The following is a 25,792-nucleotide window of genomic DNA, read 5'->3' as shown; positions in this document are numbered from 1 at the left end:
AGAAGTTGTGGAGAATTTTATGTGGGCGTTTGATGAGGGTGTTAAAAATAAATCCTCCTTTATTTGAAAACGTGTTTACATGTCAGACCGAAATTCTTTATACTTACACTATTTTGCCAAACATTTGACAATCCTATTCATCATATTTGTTGAAATATTTTAGTATGGATTGGCTCTTATCTGCAAATTCGTTTGGTCAAAATGAGGTCTGCAATGGTAATTATCAGCTGATCAAATATATTGAATGCATCAGTTTGCGAGCTTACGATATAAATTTCCCCTTCCCCCACTAAAATCCTCGTTCGACACACTTTTTTCTATTCTCATTATTTAGAAACGCGGCAGCAACCAGAGTCTTGATGCCAAGTATTAAAAAGAATAAGTTTGACAACGTTGAAATGTGCAGCGTATTTATGTATACTTGAGATTAGTCGATTTTCTATCACTTGTGAAATTGAAGTGGTCGTTATTTTTAGAGAATTGATCTGATAAAAAAAATGAAAGACCCATAACATAATGAGATGAATGCGCTTCCGATAATAAATTCATTTTTTTCCTTCAACTTCCGGATATGAGTTAACTCTTATACTGTGAGTGACACGCATAGGGGCAAAAGAGATCGTGCCATTTTTGTGTCATGACACATTTAGGGGCATTTAAAAAACAACATATTTCTGCTGCATCGATTCCATTGTAATTTGGTATATCATGATTTAAATTTGTGAACATTTTTTTCCAATACAAAAGTGACACGAAAATCTCATTTTCACCTCGCTGCGAAGGGGTTAGGGGAGACCGGGGCTCAAACTATTTTTCATAAACAAGAAACTAAAGACGATTTCAAAAATCAAATGGTTGTTTCGAATAGAAACATTCATTTCCAGCTATCTCAGAAGAAAATTTGAATTTTTAAATTTAAAACGAAACAAGTTATTGAATCGCTTTTTTGACGAATCGTTTTTGTGTCAACCGAACCCACGATCGGGGCAAGTTGACACAACCATTGAAGCAAGTTGACTATAGTACTATTTGGCCCTGATAATCAACTACGTATTAGTGAAATTAATAAAAACGGATAGTTATCAGTATTATTTATTTGATGATTCGAATAATGAATACAAAATGTTGACATAAGTGAATATAAACATAAATTTGGTCCATAAGTGTGAGAAAAAAGAATATTTGATCCTCATCCTTGCCATCAAAATCAGAATTGCAGTTTTTACACACATAGAATTATGTTTTTCTATAATATTATTTATCATTTAATCTGAAATTATATTTTTACTGACACACCTTTTAGAGCACTCATGTACGTCTACACATGTGTTGGCCAACCCCATACCACCGTTGGGCCACTTACCCCATACTGCTTTTTTTTAGCAACAAAATGTTCTACCAGCAATTTATAGCGATAATTGAGAAAAAATACTGTGCACAATTATAATTCAATATATGAACATTCATGTAGAGGATTATTCTAATAATTGGAATACTTGCCCTATACATTTTTTTTGACAGGATATAAGAAATAAGTGTGGAAAATCAAATTTTGAACACAGCAGTAGTTAACAGGACATATGTAAACCGACACATGTAGTTTAATTGCTTATGGTATCCACTGTGCCCCATGTTTTCCTAAGAGTACCGTGAAGTTATCGTAAATTAGATAAATTTGAATAAATATCACATATCTTTAAAATATCCATATTTTCAATCATAATGACTACTTCACTGCTTAACTTGAGCTGATAGGTTAATTTATTGATTGAAAAAAAATCGATTTTCTATAAAATAGTACATTGTGTAACAAAGGTCCACCCTGCCTCCGAGATGCACACGATACTTTATATAACCAAACCGCGTTTCCGAGCTTTTTCAAGCGTACCGCCGGCAGGCTCGAAAAGCGAGGAAAACGTGGTTGCGTTATATAAATGCATTTTTTTGCATAGTATTGAGATTTCAAAGTTTGTTTCTCCTCAAGTTTTTGATTTTTTTTTAATTTGATATTTTCTGAACAAGTAATATAAATAATCTCACAATTTAACAAAAAGGCTTTTTTGAGGTAAACTAGAATATATCCAAAAATTGAGTAAATCAAATATCAAAATTTTTAAAACCTTCCGATTTGGTGTTGAAGACCCCATGTAGTCTACTTTTCGTTCTTCCTCCACAGGAGCATATGATTTAATGGTGGACATATAGAATTCATACCAGAGCAACGGGGATTGCAGGGGGCGGGCACCCCTGGGCGTGTAAATTAAAATTTCAGGTTTATTATCTCAAGTATCAAATCACATCCTGTATTCCGTGAAAGTAAAAAGGAGCGAAGCATCACGGAATTGTAAAAGGACGCGGATCTGATGACTCCGCGAGATCCGATGAGCCTCGAAATTTTGGACCCCGTAAAAACGCAAAAAATAGTGGAACCACGAAAAACAGTGAAATCGTAAAACGACGCAGAAATGAAGACTCCGCAAGATTTAATGAACCGTGAAACTATGGATCCCGTAAATCCGCGAAAAGTTGCGGCACCGCAGAAAAGTAAAAAATCGTGAAAAGACGCAAAAACAACTTCGCGAGTTCCGATGAACCCCTAAAGTCCAAGATTTTTATACTTTCGCTCCGCAAAAAATTGTGATAACTGATTTTTCAATTGGATTGTGTCAGAGGGTGCCCCATAACTGAGAATACAAACACCTTCTCGTGTTTCTCGTCGCTGACACAAACCACCATTACGCAACGTAGAAAATGTGTAAACCCGTGACCCTGACCCTCTCGGATTTCTTTAATTTTTTTTTATATGATCACATTGAGTCTAAAAAAACACCCTCATCATATTTTTAGTATTCCGAACATCCCTCGTTTCAGAAAAAAAATTTTTCGAAAAAAACGTCATGTTTTAAAAATCTGAAAAAATTCTAAAAATACCTTGATAACGTGTAAAAAATTTTAAGCCATCACCCGTGGTGGTTAGATTATTTTTTCGGTGGTTTACAAGCTATTAACGTTTTCAAAATTCCAAAACATTCTCGAATAGCTCATCTCAAGCCGATACTAAATTATTTTGGTACTCAAATTATTTTTGTTGATAATTTTCAAATAATGTAATAGGAATTATTAACTTTCAAATGCTGGAATACCTCATATATTCAGTATGCACTACATGAAACTTCTAATCGTCATTTGAATGGATAATGCATAGATCATAGTTTATCGAAAGCTGGGTGCATGATACTGAGCAGTGACATTCGCGTTCCAAGTTCATTCCAGTTTTTTATTTGACGATTACTTCGACGGTTTTTTGAATAATGTCTGCTTTAGTGGAATTTTTCAATCAATTAATTTTTGACTATTGTTTTATGTCAACACCGAAACATGTGTGGAGTTCGCTTACCACTTATGAGAACTTCAAGTTTATATATAAATATATATAGACTCTGGTGACGATCGAACATGATGGCCCCTTCGATCGAGCGTCAAAGAATGATAGAACCGGGACGTCAATAAGTAGAGAACACTCGATACAAGTAGCCTTAACAGCGACCCCTCTGTAGGGCTTAAAGGTTGCTTTTTACTTTGATTTTGAGTAATAATCGTGTGGCAATTAGAAAAACGTTTTCCTCGTTATTCAAAGTTAAATAATAATTGGAGCTTTAAACATACGGTTGGAAGCAGAATACTTAAATAGAACTTTCATTTTCGTAATATCGTTATTTATATGAACAGTAAAAAAGCACCGATGGTAGACATCAAATATTAAAACTTACAGAATATTTGAAACTCAAGTCCATATTTTAACAATCACAAGTCTTTTGAATAATGTAGAACGTATGGAGGTGTTTGAGTGATATTTCATGTACCCATTCAAATTATTTAAACATTTGCGAACATTAACCGGTCAAATATGAATGATTTTAGCAATTGGTAATATTTTCCGATAAACTACAAATTATACGACTCTGTAAGAATATTCACTGACAAAATTATCATCTGACAAATTCATGATTCAGCCAATTAATCAGTTTTCGATTTTTCAGTCATTTTAATTCACAAAATTTTTGCTTTCCACAATTGGATATTGAACATTTTCACTAATCCTTTGTCTTATTTCAGTTCTGTTGCTACCAACTGTACATTTTTTTAATTATTCGCATATCCTTGCTTAAGCTCTTTACCAACTGATTTTTTCGAGTTGGCTCACCCACATTGTCCGGTTATTTAGTAAATATATTTGAAAGCTCATTTGATATTGAATATGATGCTTTGCAACGATCCATGACAACGAATAAACAAAACCATAGCAACGAATAGAGGCTTCACATTCGATATATCAAAACGTCTTTTTTAAGAAAGGAAATTCCCGTATATTGGCTGTGTATAAGCTTTTGGTTTTGGTTATAGGAGAGACAACAACATGATATGTTGAGTTAAAGGCAGTTCTACTAGCCTTCTAGATGATTGAGATCAGAGAAAGGTAGCTTTGAGCAGAGGAAAAAGAGAGGAGAGAGGAGAGAGAGAGAGAGGAGAGAGTGAGAGAGAGAGAGAGGAGAGAGAGAGAGAGAGAGAGAGAGAGAGAGAGAGAGAGAGAGAGAGAGGAGAGAGAGGAGAGAGAGAGAGAGAGAGAGAGAGAGAGAGGAGAGATGAGGAGAGAGAGAGAGAGGGAGAGAGGAGAGAGAGAGAGAGGAGAGAGAGAGAGAGAGTGGAAGGAGACAATGCAGAGACGTGTACTCAAACTCAATTGAATTCTCACTGAATTCTACCGTGGTATTCGCAAAGCAATTACTGGACCTTCATTTACATGAAAATTGACTGGACGTACTATCGTATAAGTTAAGCAAAGGAAGGAGTCTATAGTTTCTTATCTTGTCAGAATCCCGCGTATATATAAACTTCGTAACGATTGTGCATTATTCATAGCTCTACAATCGTCTTTCTTTTCTCTATTATCTGTTAATACTATAGTAGTTTTCAAAGCGACTCGATAATCAAGCTTGCCACGAATTTTAAGAATTAAAATATGCGGGAATAAAAATGATCAGGATTTAAATGTACAATGAATCGGTTATATGATCCCCTCCGAAACAAAGCTCCGTTCTGCTTTATGTGAACTTCTATACCCAGTTGTTTATTCATTAATTGGAAAGATCTGATAATATAGAAGCAAAGAATACAATCGTCGATACATAATTTAAAGAGAACCCTGTCCATTAGGGTCTTATATTGTTTTGGGATACATTATCGCTACGATATACAGGTTTTAATAATTCACAAACGCGATAAAACAAAAGTTTGGATGAACAGAAATAGAAACGAAATTCGACCGAAGACCGCAGGGTTTTTCGTTTTTCGACTGAACTTGGAGTGAACGTGTTTCGATTATAAAATATTCACACAAGTGTTTCTTCCGGACGTTTTTCTGTTGTGTTCTTCACTTCGATCTTCTGCTAGGGAAGTCCCGCACTCAATAGCATATCACGAAATTTAATTCAATGGATAGAAAAGAACCACCCAATTCGAGTGGGAGGAAAGAAGCCAGGCTTTCCTTACTTAAATGAAAGTCTGAATAGAAAAACAATATTCGGTTTTCACTTTGAAAAATAGAGGAACTATGCAATTTTTTTATTCTCTCACATTTTTATTCGGTAGGCGAGTTGTTAGCGATGGGATTGCTTCTATTGGTAGGCTGAGCAAAAAATCGTTTACTTTCTATCCGTTTGAAGGCGAATCGCTGAAGGATTTTTCCCGGAAACTGAATTTCCGTAGAGTTCTCGCTGTAGCTCTGAGGATGATTGCGAAAAGAAGCGGGAAAGTAGATAACGAAGCGAGGGAAGAGACGGAAAAAATTCGACTCCCTGTCAAGGCGAGTGATTGATGGCTGCAGCAAAGTTGGAAAAACTTCTCCAGACCTGGTCCGTTCAGGAAAGTATCATTGTATGGTTCTTTTTTTCTTCTGTTCTTTTCATGTTTCTCGCTTCCACCCATCGTTTTTACCCTCATCGTTTTGCTACGTTGGTATCCATGTATGAAACATAAACCTTACGAACTGTGGAGGAAAGTTCTTTGGTCTAACACGTTTTTCCGCTTGATCCAGTGAGGCCGATACAATTTTTCGAAAATAAACATTTGAAAATGATGTAGATGGAGTATAGCAGAAAGTACATTTGATATTTTATCAGTTCGATGGAAACAGGATATTTCGGAATCAAGAAAATTTTTGGATGCAAGCGACCTCTCATTGTCAAATTAAAAAAAAAAAGAAAAATCACGACGCTTTGCATACATACTGTAACGAATAAGGAATTTAAGAAAAACATTCAGTTCCTACAGCTTCCAGATCGTCGTAGCTTTAAATCTCAGTTTGCTCCCTAAGTTTATGAAGTTATTATATTCACCATGTATTATTCATAATTTTAAAAAAAAATGTACAATCGGCTGGCGTTTCTGTTAGCTTGTAGGATTTGAATGATATTTAAAGGAGGAGCTGTCGACATTTTAAATGCCGTTTGAGAATGGAACTTTTTTTGACACTAATTACGAACTTACTTTTAAATTGTTTTTCAGGCTCCTTTTCCAGACGTCTCTTTTACAGAGATGAACAAACGAAACAAGTGATGAAATGTTCAAAATTTCGAGTCGTGTATGGCCGTGCTTTTGTGATTAACTACAAGTCACTGTGCTGAGAAGATGTTTCTTTTTTTATCATTTGGACTATGCATTTCCTTGTACACAACCCGTCGTTCAACGTTTATTGCGTATCTCAAATTTCCTTTTTGGTTTTTTAGCTCTTTTTGTTTGAGCTCGGTTTACTCGAATTTTCCGAGCTGTCAAAGATAGGAAAGCACCCTTTACGTGCATCCGAGCGGAATTGCGAGAGTAATTTCAAAGTAGCCAATTCTTCGCTTCGGTATTCTCTGTCGATAAAAATCTACAGTAATAGAAGAGCGAGCGAGACAACGAGAGAGAGAGAGAGGGAGTAAAAGAGGGAATAAGTGAAAGAGTCTGTAGTTTTCGTACGGCGATGAAAATTTACGAACCCTCGGCACGATTGCACTCTAGATGGGGGTTAACGACTCTCCTGGATCGTGAACTTAATCGCTCTTCTATCGACACAGCCGCGAGCTTTCAATGTACTTCAACATTAATATTATACATATATATATATATTACATTAAGAAAAAGGAGAAGCGTTCTTAACGCTTAGAACCATCTTACCTTCCCTAATTCTTCCGATCACAGTAGATGCGTCTTAATCAACGTCTGTTTGTGCCTTCCAGCAAGCTATATATTTCAGCCCGGACGATAAATAAATATGCCTCCTCAGAAGTTCGATCAATCTATCCACGTGAATATGGTGAGGCGTATGGAATATTTGATGTTCAAAAGTTTGTCGAGCCCTTAATCTGACAAAAAATTAATCAAACTAACTAGCACATCCAGCATTGAAATACGTTTCTCTCGACACGGTTGTAACCTTCTTGTGGCTTTATATCGACTCTGAAATGATTCAACAGTAATATCTTATGTTAGTGTCCATTTTATTAATTCTGCTGTTAAGTTTTACAGGATTTTTCAGTTTCTCAAGTGGCCGATGAGAGAAAGAAAAAATAACTTCCTAGCAAGAGAAATAGTGTAGATAGAACTGGCTGAATTGTGTCAATGTCATGTACCGTTTCACTTTTCCACTATTTCAAATTTTCGTCGAAAGAATTAAATAATAATAATATTAATACTAATAATAATAATTCTATTATCGAGTTCGACACAAACAACCTTTAAATATATTCAACATAAATGAAAATAATGGATAAGTAAATAACGATTGATGTCTATAAAAGGTGTATATTTATGAACTTGGCTCCATGTCTAAAAAACTTCTTTAAAAAAATTTGTGATATAGCTTGTCAATAATAACTTCATTCAAAAATAACATCGCCTAAATCATCATATCTTGGGATTGAGTGGACGGATTTACTTGCTACAACGACTAATTGAAAGAGAAAAATCGAAAAAAAATTGTCACCAATTTTCAGACTTTTAACTGCTGCAGTTTATCCGTGAGAACGGTTTGAAAAATGCTATGACGTCATCAATCGGCTGGCTTTTCTTTTACATTCTTGTTTTTTTTTTTTAATACTTGGCGTCGAGCCGCTACCGCGTCTCTTGATATATATATATATGTACGAACAGTAAAAGCCGCTTTCCCTGAAAGTTCGCAAGCAGTTTGTTGCTGTAATTCTACCGAAACGCTGCTAGCAAGCCGTATATGATGTTGAGAAAAAATGCTAAAATAGTTGAAACGACATTCATTGTCGATTTTTTTTCAGCGAGAAAAAAGTTGTGCCGCACTAATAACAGCGCTGGTTACCGCTGAAACGAAATGTAAAAAATGGACAAGTTTGGAGGTAGTCATTCGTACATTGTATGTACTGAAATGATATCTATATGAGTGTCTTAATCACTGCCAGGCTGGACGATCGCTTGCTCGGCCGTATTCAGATGGCCCCGTGGCATTTTAACGTTTGCAGTGACACTAAAAAGTGACCTTTCGACGGTTAAACTTTTCGTATTTATTTCCTCTAGTTCGTGAAATACCGAGAAACGTAGAAAATTGTGGGAAACGCATGGAATGATCGCGGGGGGGGGGGGGGGGGGGGGACAAGTTTATAATTTCTCTCATATTTTCAGAAAACAAAACAAGATTCACAACGGCCATAGATCATATTTGTATATCAAACTCTGCTGATGGAATGTTGAAACATTTTTTATTGCGCATAAAAGCGTTTTGAATATGGAAGTTAGACTAAGACCAGTTTGAATGAAAAATATGTCGAATTAAGTTATTTCCAACAACGTTTCACTGGGTGGGGCACATGCAGATGAAGAGAAATTAGAAATTTGTAATTGAAATATTTTAGGTCAGTATGGAAGTCACAATATAATCGATCGCAAAATACTTGTTGTCAGATTGGAATGACGATAGTTCTTTTATCAACTGAAAATTAGTCGTTTGTAGTGAGGTTGCACTCGGCTGTTTTTGCCTTGGCCAGCTGCAAATTTTATCGCTATTATCAAGTCTTGAGTCTGAGCCTATGGTTCAAACTTAAAAAACAAGACCTAATCAATCACTCAAAAATGAAATTCATGAGCTAGATTAAAATTTTTTTATTATCTTCTTATAATAGCTGAGCCACATACGATGAAATAGAGGAGACTCAAATGTGTTGTAAGAAGAAGGCAGAAAAGAGAGAAGCAGGGACAATGAATCGGACACTTTTTTCAATTCACCCGGTTGCTCCGCATCGTGGTGAGAGATTGTCTCCGAGATGTGAAAAAATGGAATTGACAGGAAGGGAAGTGCGGGTAAAAATGGAGTAAAGAATGAAAAAACGGAAAAGTGGGTATGTGTGCACTGTGCATGAACGAGAAAAAGAGATTGAGAAAAAGGAGGAAAAAAAAGATAGAGGAAAAGACAGAAACGAAAGCGAGCGAATTTTTTCCGGCTATGAGTCTCTTATCAGCATTTGGGTATATTGCTCTCGACGGGCCTCTCCATGCGGTGAATGAGAGCACCACACCCTGACACATCCCGGGCGAGCCCGGGTTTTTCTCGTTTCGATGCTCGGTTTGTATACGTACACATCGGCACCAAAAGCTCTTTTTTATCGCGACAACATTCACGTTTCGCGTTCACGCTTTGCTTTTGCAGCAGCTGCTGTTGGCTTCGCTAAGAACTCGAATATGCGCGTTCTCCAAGAGCTCCAAACTCGCTCTGTGGTTTTGTTGAATGACGATTACCCGAGAGAGAAAGAGAGATAAAAGAATTTGCAAAAACCACACTGTATTTCCCACAGCGAATGCCTTCAATTCTTGTTTCTAACGGAGCATCAAAATAACAGCGGGTGAATGAGGGTGGGAAAGGGGAAGGAAGTGGGATAAAGAGTCACATGAACATATTATATATCTTCAGAGGAAAGAGATGCAGAAAGTTATGAAGAACAAGGAAACGAGATGCGTTAATTAGTGAAGAAATACACCAGAGGAGCGTTTTTCACACGATTTGTAATTCACGAACCGACGATTCTCGACAGAAAATACGCGCATCCGGAGATTACAACGTTCATTTTATGTCCACGCTTCACTATTTACAAATGGAGTTTTAATAATATTCGTAACAAAGCTCGCGATGCTACCTCTTTTCTAGACTTTTGTCGTATTTACGTTGATTTTGAGTATGCAAAATTCTTTATTCTCAGAAAAATCATATTGAACCTCATTCCGTTATTTTGATAATACCTACAAGGATTTATTTCTCGTATCAGAGAATGGGATTTAATCACGCGTTTTACTGGCTTCTGAAATGTTTTTTATGTACATGAATCGCAGATTCTGAAAAAATGGAAAGAACGAATGAAATTCTTCTACAAATACGATGCGCATGTTGGAAAAAAAAAATCGTCACCAATTTTCAGATTTTCAACTGTAATGGTTTGTCCGTGCGAAAGGTTTGAATAAGCTGTGACGTCATAAATCGAAATATTCGCGTATACAAGAGTGTGGCAGGACTCGCGCTGGTTTTTCCCTTACACTCTCGTTTTTTTTTTTTTTTTTTTTTTTTTTAATACTTGGCGTCGAGCCGCTACCGCGTCTGTTTATATTAACGATCGTTTCCAGCGTATAGCTGAAAACAATCTATTAGTTTCAACTTGTTTCTCATATGGATGCGGCACATATTATTATTGGTCACCGTATATGAAGCAGATTCAAAAATTATGCTATGGTGTGTTAATATGATCACGATGGGAACGTTTTTCGATGCACTAACACCCACGGGTCGGGTATATCCGGGGTCTCTTTGTGAAAGTAAAAATTTTATCCGCTTTACTACATTTCGAACATCGAATGACTACCGCCGTTGTGTTTTTCATGGACTTTAAACGCAAAACAAAAATCAATATTACGCGTGTAACAATTTTGTATGCAAATTGGTAATGAACTGAAACGAGACTTAATTTTCACCAGAAATACCGATTATGTCGTACAACGACTTGAACCGATTTGGTTTGGAGTATCGTAATCGAGCGTCTCATGGGAAATTCGTGGCAATTTTATTCTCGCTCGCAGCTGCTATAAAAAGTTCGGCTGATCGGTGTCACTAATAAATCGCACCTCCTCCCGTGCAGGGCATAAATTAAATTGGATACGCTTTTGAAAAATATTGTCATCTATAGTAACATCATTGTCCTTTCTTTTCCTCGTTATTTCAAACTCCTATGAAATACTAATATGAATCTAAGTATTCATAGCAGCAGTACTGATCGATCGTCTGATAAATTATTCGGGGATGCTTGAAACGACAGAGCACTGTCGAGAAGAGGAACAGCTCAGAAGAATCTCTTTCATTTGGTCTCTGTATGTATCTGCCAAGGCTGAGCGCTCTTTACGGGTCAGTCGCTCACAAAGCGAAACGGAAATTGGTTGCTACAACTATATGATGTCGAATACCTTTCCGAGCTATCGGAATTTCTATCCCAATAGAATTTCTTTTCAAAAAGCTTATTCCATGTACTCGCTATCAAAATGTACTTCTAACTATATTCTTTTATTGATTTTTACAAAAGTATTCTTTAAGGAACTTCATGCACTATCAACATTAAAATTCCATCGTTTTTTTTTACTTTTCATGGCGTAAGATATATCATAAGAGAATTATTCAATACGTTAAACATTATTTTCCAACCATCCACTTTTAGCGAAATGACCGCTTACGCAATTTCTATACACGACGTTCGCTCTCCAATTTTCGTTCAAAAATTAATATTTCGTATAAAATTTTTTCAAGCTTTTGGTAAAAATCTACAAATTTTTTCATTTGTAAAAGTTACTACGTATAGCTCCAGGATAAATGTTGTACAAATTTTATCAGCGTGTTGCTGACATTTCGCAAACGTTACAATTTGCATCATCAGAGCTGGGAGCCCCGATCGTCGGCAACACACTGACCATTTACACGGCATTCCTCCGGAAGCTACACATAGTAACTTTTACAAAAACAATGGCCGTAAAAGCCTCAAAATTAAAATTTGTTCATTCAACACTAGTAAATATGAGTATATCCGAAAGCTCTACTTTATAAAAGAAAAAAAATACAAACATAATCTCGTTATTAACAAAAGTGAAGTTTACGAATAAAAATAATTGACACTCATTAAAATATATTTTTGTGCATATAACATCGTTAGTTCATGATGGTTTGAAGCTGATAACTAGCAACTGTTTCGTACACGAGGGATTCAATTTAAGGGGCTTGTTACTTTGGACTCCCCGAGTACTATACTCGCTTTTATGCCTACTGACTATGACTGAATACAAATTTCCAGTCTTCTAACAATTATTTTATGTACTGTATTGCTTGATGCAAATAGTGAATTACTCTCTAGTTGTGTCGAAAAGCGAGCCCTAGTCGTTTTTATTTTTGAATAATGAGTTTTTCTCTCTCAATTTCAGAGACCGCAAATTATTCGTAGTTGCCGTTGATGCTAAAACACCAGCTGCGATAAATTTCGATGGATGTCAACTGACTTAGTGAATTCTTAAATGGTGAGTTTGTCTCAAGTTCCAATCACGTTTCGCTCAAAAAAATAGGTTCATTGTAGTTACGCATTAAAAGTGAAAAATTTCGATGCTCTGGTTAGATGGATGCACACCATCTAGCAGTCTAATCATCGTAACGATAATGGTTGGAGAAGCCTTCAAAATAGAAACAGTAATTATTTTGCATGGAGCCGGAGTTTGCATTTAATATGTTTCGCCAGATATTCAGGTTGGGATTGATTTAGGTAATTCATATTTACTAGTATGTTGTTTGGCTCCCACGATATCAAGCATTGATTCACCATATATGGAATCCTAATGACGCTGAAGTTTGCAACGTTGGAGTCCAAGGAAATGAGCGAAATGAAGCCTCCAATTATTCCAGTTATTCTCCAATTTCGTTCCCTGCTGAATTTCCAATTCGTAGTTTTTCAACTTGCAACTGATACTTCGTGAAATAAAAAATTGCTCAATTAAAAATCTTTTTTTCTTTCATTTCGTTAAACTCCAACGTTGCAAACTTCAACGTCGCGAATCCTAGACCATATCTGCCATAGATAATTCTGACAAACTAGGGTTTTCTGACTTCTAAAGAAGAGACTTTCCTTATACAAGCTCAAGTTTTTTAAAACTCAGTAATCGAAAGTTTTGTTGTCACATCATTTTCAAGTGGCTACAATAAGCGGATTAAACATACCTACTTCGTATTTATATAGAACATTGAATAAGTTATTTACGTAAAATTCTCGTATTGCGTGGAAAAACTTTGCTATTATATAATTCAATTCCGGATCTAGAGACGCGGCAGCATCTTACAGAAATGTGAATTGCTACCGTAGGTTCCGTTGGCATGGAATGCCCCCCATATGCACATAAGATTTTATGACGACAGGCCGACTGGACTATCAATTGTATTTAATTTCGATACGTTCCAACTTGTAGCAGTCAAATAGATACGACCATTTTTATCGAGATGTGAGATTTGTAGACGCTGTGAAATTTTGAGTTAGGGCACTATTGTTGACTTGTTGCTCTCATGGAATATGATTAATGAGAGTTTCAACCGGCCAGAGCTGTATACCGTTGTGCACAGCTCAGGGCTAGTATGGCGTGCCAGGTGAATTTAGTTGTTTGTTGTTCCTTATCACAGAACGAATAACGACTACGGTAACCTACTTGCTCGCATGGTAACTGCGGTAAATGGCTGGTTCCGTACGATCGATTTCTCAAACCTCGCACTCATCAGAAAACGAATATCGTAGGACGTTTACAGTCTAGAACCAATCATCTTTATCGATAAGTGTATTTTCGTTTTGTTTACTTAAATTTATCGTAATTGTATGTTCGTGGTGTTTATATCGAAACGATAAAAAATTGAATAAATTGACTGTTTTTTGTTACGTTGTGCTCATTAAAGTGCAAATTCTCCGGTTGTAGACTCAGTGGTCGGCAAGGGATCCATAAATCATGAAAAAGTTATTAATCCTAATCACTCACACTTCTCTGAGGGAGCTTTCCAGCAAGCAACACAGAGCGATACTGTGTTACACAACGTGTTCCAACAAGAGCAAAATAATATGAGCACCATACGATACTGTGTGGCACGGTGTTGCGCAGAATTTCACAGTGTCGTTTACTATAGAAAAGAGGGTAGAATCGCACGATAAATAAGATCGTTTAGACCCCAAGCTAGTGATTAGAGTTAAAAGTTCAAAGAAAATGTAACTCTTGATAGAAAAAGTCGCCTGAGGAGAGTGAGAAAAATGAAGAAAAAAATTGTGTTTCGACGTAAACGACGAGTATGCTGAACCCAATTAACAAAACGGGACGCCACATACACCTGTACATACGCCACCTCCTTCTTTCTGATATTCCTACTCTAAGGATAATTGCATTCGTTTAATTAGAGCGAGAAAAATGTGCTTTCTCGTATATCCCCCACTTTTTCTCCGTCGCACGTGTTCTGGATTGTAATCAAATATCGCGGGATCGTGAAATCACTTTCAATCAATTTTTTCTCTTTCACTTCTTTCTCTCGCCGATTTTTTTCCCTCTTCATTTCCAACATATTTTTCTTTTTTCCTTCGCTCTTGACGTACGGAATGGTCCCGCACGTTTCGCGACGCTAGTCATAACGCTCTAACGAAGCCCCTGGTCAGAAAGAGCCCGCGCGTTTTCAGCTTCTCTTTGCCAATTTCAGTTCCTCCCTCCATCCTGCTTTTTCAACCCTCCCATTTCTGTATGCTCACCCGACGACAATCAGTTTTGGCCGGGGAAAAAGGGTCACGAACCAATTCAATCGAGGTGAGTACAGCGGCGACCATCCCCTCGATAAAAACGTTTTCTAGCCAGGAACAATCCGACACCCCCGACAGGCCTCTCGCTGGCTTGTCAATTTCGGGCTGCATACGCTCTCTGAATGTATGCACAATCGAATTTTTTTCATCGATGCTTGAATTAATATCTATATGATCAGACTATTCCTTCTTTTCTGATTATACCACCGAGTTGATAATTTTTTGAGATTGCTCATTGTTTGCAGGTGGAAACATTGCACTGCAGAGAAATTACGTTATTTGACTTTGACAACGGATTCATGTGTATCGAATCCAATTACGAATTTTGAAAATTCAAATATATCATGTACCGTGATAAATAAGTGATTTCTATTGACTTCGTTCAATCCCCATCACACAATCGTACCACTGCCTAATTGATATTGTGCGATATTAAATACGAACGTGATATTCTGGCTGGGCACGTGTAGGTAAAACTCTCGATGATGTTTCTATAGTTGTAAATCTCGTCTGTATGTATTATCACTGCAATAACCGGCGTCAAATGCGGTTGGCAATAATCCAGAAATTGAGAGTTATACTGAATTTTGCATGTGAAATTATTAATATTGTAACGATGGGTGGGGGTGAAAAGTTCGAACGACAAAATAGCGAACGATATATGCATATCGATGTACAGAATGCCTGTTCGCTATTTTGGCGTTCGAACTTTTCACCCCCACCCATCCCAAAAGACGATCGTCGTCAGGGAACATTGGATCTTCATTTTGAGTAATTAAACAAATACAAGCACGAATAAGAGGGAGAAACCGTGACAATATCATCGCACGAACATCGCAGCAAGCTTAGCGTAGAAGCTCGGACGCTGTAGATTTCCCAATAATAATTGACCAATTTTTATTAAACCCTTTCGATTCCATTTTTCCGCATGATCAATGAAGGAATGTGGGGCATGTGGCCACTCACTAAATTGCGAAATCTGAGGCACTTACTAAATTTCAATTTCGGAACCAGAAGGAATTCTTTGTTTATCGAGAAACTCATAACTGTCTCATTGTAAGACTAAGCCGATGAGGACTATTGTACAAATTGCTGATAGACGTTCATTTTATTCTGATTGTTGACAAAAATCGCATTCGTAACTATTTTTCATATGCCTCGCATTAGATACTCAAACTACTACAAAATACTCAAACTTGTCGATGATTGATGTTTACAATATTTTAAGGGGGGTGGCTACTTTGCTCCAAAAAAATCATTCCACTGGAACTCGAAAAAATGAATGAGAAAAAAATTTTGGGATCCAACAATGGTCGACAGATCATTTGTTCTCCGATGAATAATGAACTAAACGTTCATTTTCTACATGAAAAAAAATTGAGCAAAATATATAGAAGGATTTTGGTTCATTTTCTTTCATTCCACCCCACCACTATGGGGTCTACTATGCCTCTTTTTTTTTATCGCAGCCTTCACGTTTAATACAGGAAGAGTAAAAAAAATACAGGAAGTCTGTGTAACGAGAACTGGCAACGATATTGGCTACCGAGCTTAAGGAGATGGCAATTTTGCCCCAAAAAAATTTTTTAATCCCTAGAATTCGGGAAACAAGGAGGTAGAATCAATTATGAGATTTGAAAATAAGTGAATGACTCAGTGACTTCACCCCAACCCTCATTTTTCACTTCTTTGCAGGTAACGAATTTTGTTTCATTTCGATGAAAGAGTCTGGTGCCCTAAAAAACATACATTTATTACGTAATATAGCATAAAAACATTTCATTGAAAAATCTAACAATTTCACCCTTAATTTTCACCCCTTTCAAGGATCGCAAGGTAAAAATTAAGTTCAGAAATGAAATCAGCGACCCACAAAACCGGTGTATACCAATTTTTATTGGAATCGGTTAAAAATTGAAAACGACCTTATTTCAATGTGTTCACATATCATTATCAGGATGGGCCCGACATTTTTTTGAACATATATGGTTCAATAATACCAGACAACCGGTTAAAGGATGCGGACTCCAGACAGCGGGATGGATACGTCCCCGAATTTTTTCAATATCCTGAACATCCGCGATGTTAGGTAATTGATTTCGTACGGACCTCGGGATCGATACGTCACCCAGTCTTACCAATGCCCCATACAACAATTAATCGGAAAGTTTTTAGGTTATGGGTATGAATCCTGGACGGATGGGTATCAGAAGTTAGAACGACTAAAATTTCGAACAGGCATTCTGTATATCTCGTATATCTATATATGCGTATACAGAAGTTCCATACAGATCGATAGACATACAGAATGCCTGTTCGAAATTTTAGTCGTTCTAACTTCTGATACCCACCCGAACATTCGATTTGTGGACGCGCTGTAAAGCGCATTTTTGTATTCTTGATTTTCCGAAATTATTCACGAAATTTCATTACGACCGTATTTTTAGTTGATCCCTTATAAATTTCTCTTTAATTTGAGCCTAATTACATAATTATCAAAAATCGCATTGATTTTTAATTTACTAAACAAAAAATAAATTTTTGATGTTTTATAGTTTGAGTTTTTAACACTCGGTGCCGCTCGTGTCGCGTCCTAACGCTTGTTCCAGGCCTTTGTTTCACTCGCCAGTATGGCCGCCGCCTGTCATCACAACGCAACAACCAATGACACGATCGGTCGGTCGTTGAGCGCGTTCGGGCAAAACATTGCGTCGCGTTACGATGTATTTTGGGGTTTTGTTGGGTCGGGAGTTTTACGTTGCAATATATAGGTTTACTTTTCATTCCTTCGTTACAGGAGTAAGTATTCCCTTTACGCAGAATAATTTGATAGTAGCCATATAGAATTTAAATCCGGGTCGGAAGAAGTGGAGCAGCTCCTGGCGGGGAAGAGGGGGCCGAGCGCACCCGGGGGTGATTTAAATTTTACGTTAATGGTCATGAGTATCAAATCACTTCCTGTATTCTGCGAAAGTAAAAAAAATCGCGAGAAAATGCGAAATCACAACAAAGCGAGAAAGATCGCAAAATCGTAAAAAGACGCAGGAACAACGACTACACAAAATTCTATGAGCCGCCAAACTATGAACCCCATGAATCTGTGAAACCGTATTTATCTTGATTAAAATGATATGAGATTATTAAAACAAAAAAACAGATTGAATAGTTTTTGTTCAAAATTATAATAACTCGGTATTCTTTTTTCACTTTTAAAAAATTTTATAGATCATAAATATAGCTGAAGGAAACCAAGTCTTTTTCTTCTTTTTCGTTATTATTTATTTCAGCAAACCATTTAGAAATCCACAGGGCCCGTACAGGACTTAGGCACACGCAATTCAACTATCAATTTCCAAGATTGAAGTTGTACATTTCCAATTGAATTTATTCAATTTTCTCAAAAAATTCTGCACCTTATGTACAGGTGGATAACAGCATATCTATGAAATCGTGCATTGATTCAAAACGTAGCAAATTTTCAGGGTATCGCGTAAAAGAATGGCTCAAGGGCGCTACGTAATCAAGAAATATATTGAACGTCGAGCGAGGCAGAGGTAGTTCCGCATAAAATGTCACACGACGTGAGTGTCGGATTTATAATAGTTTCTGTTCTTTTTGATGAGAAAGGAATAAATTGACAGATACACGGCATATTTTACTTTATTTAAATATGTACAATAGATCTATCTTTCTTGTCATTCACAGCGATACTCATGACTTCAAGTGCTTGCCGATAAGCCGACTCGATTATAGCCGAATAGTTTCGACTCCAGCCGAATGACTCGCAATCATACAGCCCGCTCGTACACACAGACGAATGCGCGTGAAACTGTGATTTACATCAAAAGTGACGCTATTGACTCTCGTGACAGAAGAAGAAAAAAATATGAAAATCTACTTTATGCACGGGACGTAACAATTTCGAATTAAAAATTCGTTAAAATTTTCGTCCACATTCGCATATTTGCCGAAAAAAATTGTAAGTGTTTGCAAGGACTTATGTTAATCGACTGATTATCTCAATAAGTGTCGTTCTATATTTTTCATCTGTGAGCAACCGGAAGCTAGTTATTTATCTCGTCCCTTTCTTGATGTTCGAGGGTTTAGCGTTATCTAACCGACACAATATAATTCAAGGAAATAATGGTAGACGCTTGCGCAGAGTCGTGGCACACACAGATATTGCCCTTGTCCTGTCGCAGTCTCCTGTGTTTCCTGCGCCAACTTAATAAGCTGATAGGATATGATCTCGAGGTGGATGCTGTGGAAACTCTCTTTCTCTCGCTCACCCTCTTTGAAAACTGAACTTTGTCTTCCTCTTTCCTCCCCCTCCCCCCTGCCCCCCCCCCCTCTCTCTGTCTCTAACTCTTGGTTCAGAATATTCACAACCTTGTTTGCGTTTGGTCTGAAAGTTTCACCCTTACGGCCTCGTTTCTCCTGTTTTCCTCGTCAGTTCAGCAGAGTATTGTAACTGCACCCTCATCTACTTTAGTGTATGGGGCAGATCCATAGGCAAGCTGGTACTCTGGGCTTGGTCACATCGCCGTATCTTCTGTGCAGATATGACCACGAGTGTCGTTATACACTAGCGATATCTGCATCAGGGTTGCCATCTGTGTATGCGTTATTATATATATACCCATGTGTATAGGGTATACAGATTATAATACATGAAACATGCATTCAGTTCCGGAAGCTTCCCATTGACCAATAGTAGTTTACCCGAGGTGGTGAACTTTGGTGGTTTATGCATCATCCAGAAAGACATTTGGTCTCGCCAATCCATAAGACATCCTAGACGAAGAATGATTGTAATCTTGTTTCTCGTTGTTTCTTTCAATTGTAACGGCCCTTCTTTCGCAAAATATTTTGAATACCGGACTCTAAAATTAGTCTTTTGTAACGTCTCCCCTCTTGTCTCCTACGACGCTGAAGTTCGCAACGTTGGAGTCTAACGGAATGAGCGAAAAAAACATTTGTTATTGACCAATTGTACCGTATCAAGTGTATCGTGTAACTTAAAAAACTAAGAATTGCAAATTCGGCAGAGAACAAAATTGAAGAATTACTGGAATTATTGGAGGGGTTTTTTTTTTACATCATTTCGTTGGACTCCAACGTTGCAAACTTCAGCGTCATTGTCTCCTTCATTGATTTATGTATCATGAGTAAGTCATTGACATAAGTAAAATAAGACTTACCTCTTTGCATGAAGTTTCCAGATAATTGATTCTAGAACGACTAATAATATTTCCTAGCATTTCAAAATAGTCATGGAATCTTGTATATTATAGGTTAGAAACTTGTGAAAAAATATATTGTTGTGATTGAAAAGGGAATTAAAGTGAAAAGTTCAACGTTTACTTATTCGATTTCACTCCATTTTCAGGACCATTTGCGTCAGCCAATGGTACTTCATAGGTGTGTAGCTCAACCGAGAGCTTAGCCTCGGGAATAAGTCTTATTGCAGCGTATTCATGCACCTTTTTCCTCTTTCTTTACCTTTTGCTCGCGTTCCCGGTAATTTTGTACGTATCACATACTTGAGTTTATTTTTGCAATTCTGCAATCCCGAGAGCATTCGCCTCAAAAAGAGGAGAGTGGAGGCACTTTTCTTGGCTCTCTTTCTTTCTTTCGTGATCTCGGAGCTTTTCGCTTTCCGATGTTCGTATGTGGCACTGACAGGCCACCTTATGGTCCGTAGAGTCGTAAGAAGCATTTTTAAGAGGCGAAAGTAAAGTAGAGTTTCTCTGGTCCACCCGCTAGCTCAAGCCCCGTATAAAAATCACATAAACTTGTACATATATATGAATACATATATATTATATACATATATATATATGAATACATATATATTGTAAAACCATCCTTGACTCAGGAACTGCTTTCGTAGAAAGGAAGAAAAATCTCCTTTTAACTCGTGCTGCTACGTAACCCGAGGGATATGAAAGTGTGAAGCTATACATGGATGTACATAAGCCTGCCTGCATCTGTATGTCCACAAATTTATGCGTACTTTGTACACGACTCTTAACAGACGAACCATTTGAAAGCTCATCGAATATTATTTGCAACAACTCTATACAGTCCGCAGTCTTTGACAGCTTCGGTCATGCTCGTTTCAAATTACTTCATCTTAGTTAAGATTTTTATGATGAGAATATTGCAGAGTTATTAATTATGCAGATATAAAAAGCTATTGAAAAACATTCCGAGGGTACGGTATTCATTCCAATTAACTGCTCTGCCTAGAAACAGAATGCGTAGAAATATTACGAACGTGAAAACGAGCAAAAAATGTCTGAATGCTGACGAAGTATTCTGAATGTATTTATAGCAATTGGGGTAGACACTGATAGTGGATGGGGTAAAAAATCCTGTATAATCTAGGGTTGTCATCGTATTCACGTTGAGTAGTGAATAAGATGGATCCGATGTTACAAGGAAACTTGGGCTACAAAAAGTACGACGAAACGCAATACACATTAGAGAGAGTTGACAACGATACAAGCAATTTGAATGGATTCGTTAATCATTAAATTCAATTGTTGTGCTATTGTTTATGGCTTACACAGTCGACAATCATTGAGACACCCCATAGATTTTATATTTGTATTATGAATCGTTGTCATTTGAAAAAAAATGATTATACATTACCACCGATGAAGGAATATTGAGTCACAGCAGGCGAATAACATTGGCTTTCATCAGGAGAAATTTATGTTCAGCAACGAAAATACTCGGCAGCACTGAATCAATACTTTCGTGTATATATGAACGTATGTATGCGTGTTTTCATGCCGTCAACCTTTTAGAATCTCTTTTTCTGGACATTTCACTCTTTATCTGATGAATCATACGATGAACTTTGGTCATTTCGGGTCCAATGTATGCACGCTTTTCACACTGGAGTAAATAGAAATACTAGAAAACGAACGTGCAGGCCATTTTCACAAAAAAAAAATGGTATCCGTGACGGATGTTCTCATCTGCAACAGAAAAAAATGCCAACATATGGACATGCAAATGCACGTTCTAACGGCAACGTAATCGGGCTTATGGATTAATCGCAAAAAGCTGCTACATGTTTCTGGTACCTTTTAGAGATAACTAATGAGCTATAGCTCTATGAAACTAAGAGGTCTTGTGCAGGCCAACTACCCTTTGAAAAGAACAACGAACCAATGGACGAGTTAGCATGAACGAGCAGGGATTCATGTTCGCGCTGAGGTCAACTCGAAACTTCAAATACGAAATGTTCTGTCAGATTTCCCTTCATTTCGTTCTCTTTAGACTTTTACATGGGTGCTAAATCCTGGCTCGCATATACGAACCATTCAATGTGTGTCGATCCCAGAGCCAACGTTCATTCGTCTCAACTCTTTCAAATGTTTTTTTTTCGTCCTTTTGTTTCGCCATATGTCGTGTCTCGCGAAACGGAATCGGTCTGATTCCCACCTATCCATTCATATGTGGCATCCACATTGTGTCGTTTCCTGAGAGAAAAAAATCGCTGACTCGAATCCGCTAATTACTCAGGAATTTTTTCGTGTCATGAAGTTCATCGCAACGTATCTTCTCTCCCTCTCTTCTTTTGCTTCCTTCATCCCATTACCAGTAATGAACGGGCGGAGTGGAAAAATCTATATTGATGGAAATCCCCCCCGGATTCTGTGCATCGTATAACGAGGTGCATTATAAATCTCGAAAAACGGCGATGAGGATATTCAATTGGTGTCTGTAGGTAGACATTTTTTATTCAGTCTCATAGACTAATGATTTTATCATTGTGTCAGTGCAATCAGGAGAATTTTTATTTCTTCTATGCAGCAGATAGTGCGTTATTTTAGTCTATTAAATGAATAATCGAAAATGTTCCTCTGTTGGGGATGTGCTATCGAATCTTATCGCAATGCTTCAAGCCTCTTGGATGGAATAAATTCGAGTTTTTTCTCTTGTCATGATACGCAGCAAAAACGATGAATAATAAGTGTACAACTTCATTGTACATGAAATTGGAATCAAGGGAAAAAAAGACGTTTTTATTCCGTTCTATTATCGTCCTTGCTGGTCCAGCGTGGGTATACCCGGTGGGGCATTAACAATATATTGGCATTCAATATATCTTTTACATTTTTGAAGAGGGTGGGGTTCAATATGTCGAATAACTGAATTGTAGAACGGTCGATATTTCGAAATTTTAAAAGTTGTTATATCAGCTTGGAGAAAAATAAGTAATTCGAAATTCTTATTCCCGATCGACTATTCACCAGATTGCGTGTTTAATCAAAAATTCCTTCTTTGAATTCGTATTTACCCGAAAATATATATTTCAATAGTTTTCATTTCGAATGCAATTTTAACAGACCATCCGAATGTCAAAAGTTCATATTTTCGAATTCAAAATGGAGAGTAATTGTTTTACAGACAGACCAGAATATAGAGTAGCAAAAAATCGAAAGTGAATTTTTCGAGCCTATATAAAACTTAGATATGTAGAATAGCGATAGCTCGAAAAGGCGAAAGTCAAAATGGCGATGTTTAAAATTGGAGATCACCGGTCTGAGTAAGTGAGTGAGTGAGACGCGTGTATTTGGAGCGCCGCTGCATTTCTTTATTTTGATCGATCGACTTTCTAACGTTTCGCTATTTTGACCGTTCGACTTTTTGGTGTTTCAGTATTTCAATCTGAGTAATATTTGGTCTTTCGTTATTATATTTACAAAATTGTGAATTTTCACAGTATCGCTGACTGCAGTAATTTATGAATCGAAAAAGTGATGGTCGAATTTTCAAAAAATCGATATTTTAGTCATCGTCCTATGGGCGATCGTTACATTCTATTTTCGATGTAAACGTGCTTCGAACCTTGCAGTTTCTGTTTTATTTATTTTCGGCATTCAAAGCTCTAGTCGAATCTATTTGTCTTCATATTATCATTCGAAGTTTATAAACTCGAGATTTTAGCTGTTCGAAATTTTAGTCATTCCAACATTTGATCCCCACCCAACTTGAAAAATATTGTGGAGAAAAAGTTGTTCAGGATCAAAAGGACTGTAATGTGTAATTATTGTTTTTTTTTTTTTTTTTGGTGGAGGCGTTTTCGACAATTCAAAGTCACCATGACCTTTTTAAATGTGATGGTATTTTTTTTTATTATTATTTGTATAGAGGATGTTGAGACGAATTCAATGACCTATTAAACCATTTGGAATAAAAATGATGATAGTAAAATTAAAAAACTTACGATATTGGATCGCCGCGTCCAATCTAAAGATTTTGAAATTTTTCGTGCAGTTGTCCTAATGTATTCTCATGTATCTAAACCTGCAAACTTATTAAAATATCCTTGAAACAGTGTTTATTTTCAGTACTAGTTATTTCGTCTTTCTGTACGTTCTGTACCTGTCGAATTAATGCGTACCATAAGCGTACACAATAACGTAAAATTTTAATTTACTCTCGAAACTGTTTATACGTACATAACAACTTACGTGAAATTAATCCAATATCGCTTTGATTGACTACTGAAGATTTGCTATAAAAGTAAGTTTTTCAATGACGCTGAAGTTTCCAACGTTGGAGTCCAACGAAATGATCTAAAAAAACTCTCAAATAATTCCAGTAAATCTGCAATATTGTTCCCTGCCGAATTTCCAATTCGTAATTTTTCAAGCCACATCAATAATTCGTGAAATAAAAAAATAATTAATTATAAATCTTTTTTTCGTTCATTTCGTTGAAGTCCAACGTTGCAAACTTCAGCGTCGTAGTTTTTCAATTCTACTGACGCCATTTTTATTGCAAATGGTCTAACATCCTAGGTCTTTGAAATCGTCTCAACATCTTCTATGCAGATAACAATAGAAAAAATAGATATTTAAAAAAGTCAAGGTGACCTTGAATTCTTGAAAACATTTCCACTAAAAAAAAAAATAATAATCACACATTACACTCCTTTTAATCTTGAACAACTTTTGTCTGAACAATATTTTTCTATCTTAAAAGATGTAGAAGATATTTCGAGTGCTAATGGTTATTGCCTTCCCTGTATTAGTCGCTTTAATTATTCATGGTCACACAAGCACAGCTCGCTTATCATCCACCTACAATTCGAAATAGCCCGACGAACGTATTTACCAATAATCATTGAAATTCTGAACCGAAGGCTTAGAACATAACGAACAGGAACGATGACAGATTTTACTTGAGTCAACCAACAAGTACGTATTCAGGATATAGGCACGAAGACAGATGCTTCTGGTGCTCTAGTCTGGCCAAAGGAAGGATTGTCGAGAGGGTTGTATACTCTTGGCCAACCTAGAGCTTCCCGTGGACCGGAGCTATTCCAGTGAGAAGCAGGAAGTCTCTGGCAATTCTCCAGCTTTTCCCTCATAGTTATATAACAGGGCAGGAATACTCCAGCTTCTCTCTAGGAACGAGTGTCTCTTGTACCACAGTATCTGGACTACACTATTTTCTACAACACTATGTCTTTTAATATATATATATAACAACGATAAAGACGAAAATTATACGGATAAAATAAACTCTTGTAGATTGAAAATTTCGATATCTTTACGAGCACCGTCTATAGTACCATCCATAACCCGAGAATGTGTGCTCTGGAATTTGACAACTTTCGAAGCTTTTGAACATCGAATACAAGAATTCGAGCATTTTTCTTGAGAACAAACGATTGTGAAAACTTTTCTACCATTAGATAATACAATTATAATGAACGAAATACGGCTAGGAATACAGTTTATCGTGGCGAAATCAGACGAGACCTGTAATCTATCACATTTGTCAGTGTCTTGCCGTGAGTATGGTCTATGTGCGTGTGCATGTGGTTCAATGAGCGTTATAATATTTAATAATAATTCGAAAATTCTCTTCCT

At 36.9% G+C, this 25,792-nt stretch overlaps 1 protein-coding gene across 3 annotated transcripts in view; it reads left to right on the top strand.

Moving 5' to 3' along the window:
• LOC122408485 (uncharacterized) overlaps positions 1–25,792 on the top strand; it is a 142,834-nt gene that overhangs the window by 54,119 nt on the left and 62,923 nt on the right. For all 3 annotated transcript variants that reach the window (XM_043415285.1, XM_043415291.1, XM_043415280.1), the window contains one exon: positions 12,508–12,600. The gene's annotated coding sequence lies outside the window, so the exon portion shown is untranslated. The remainder of the gene's footprint in view (positions 1–12,507; positions 12,601–25,792) is intronic.

This window comes from Venturia canescens, chromosome 1, assembly GCF_019457755.1.
Source record: "Venturia canescens isolate UGA chromosome 1, ASM1945775v1, whole genome shotgun sequence".
Classification (NCBI taxonomy): Eukaryota; Metazoa; Arthropoda; class Insecta; order Hymenoptera; family Ichneumonidae; genus Venturia; species Venturia canescens.
Note: the sequence above shows the minus strand (reverse complement) of the source record. Positions and strands in the feature narration are given on the sequence as shown.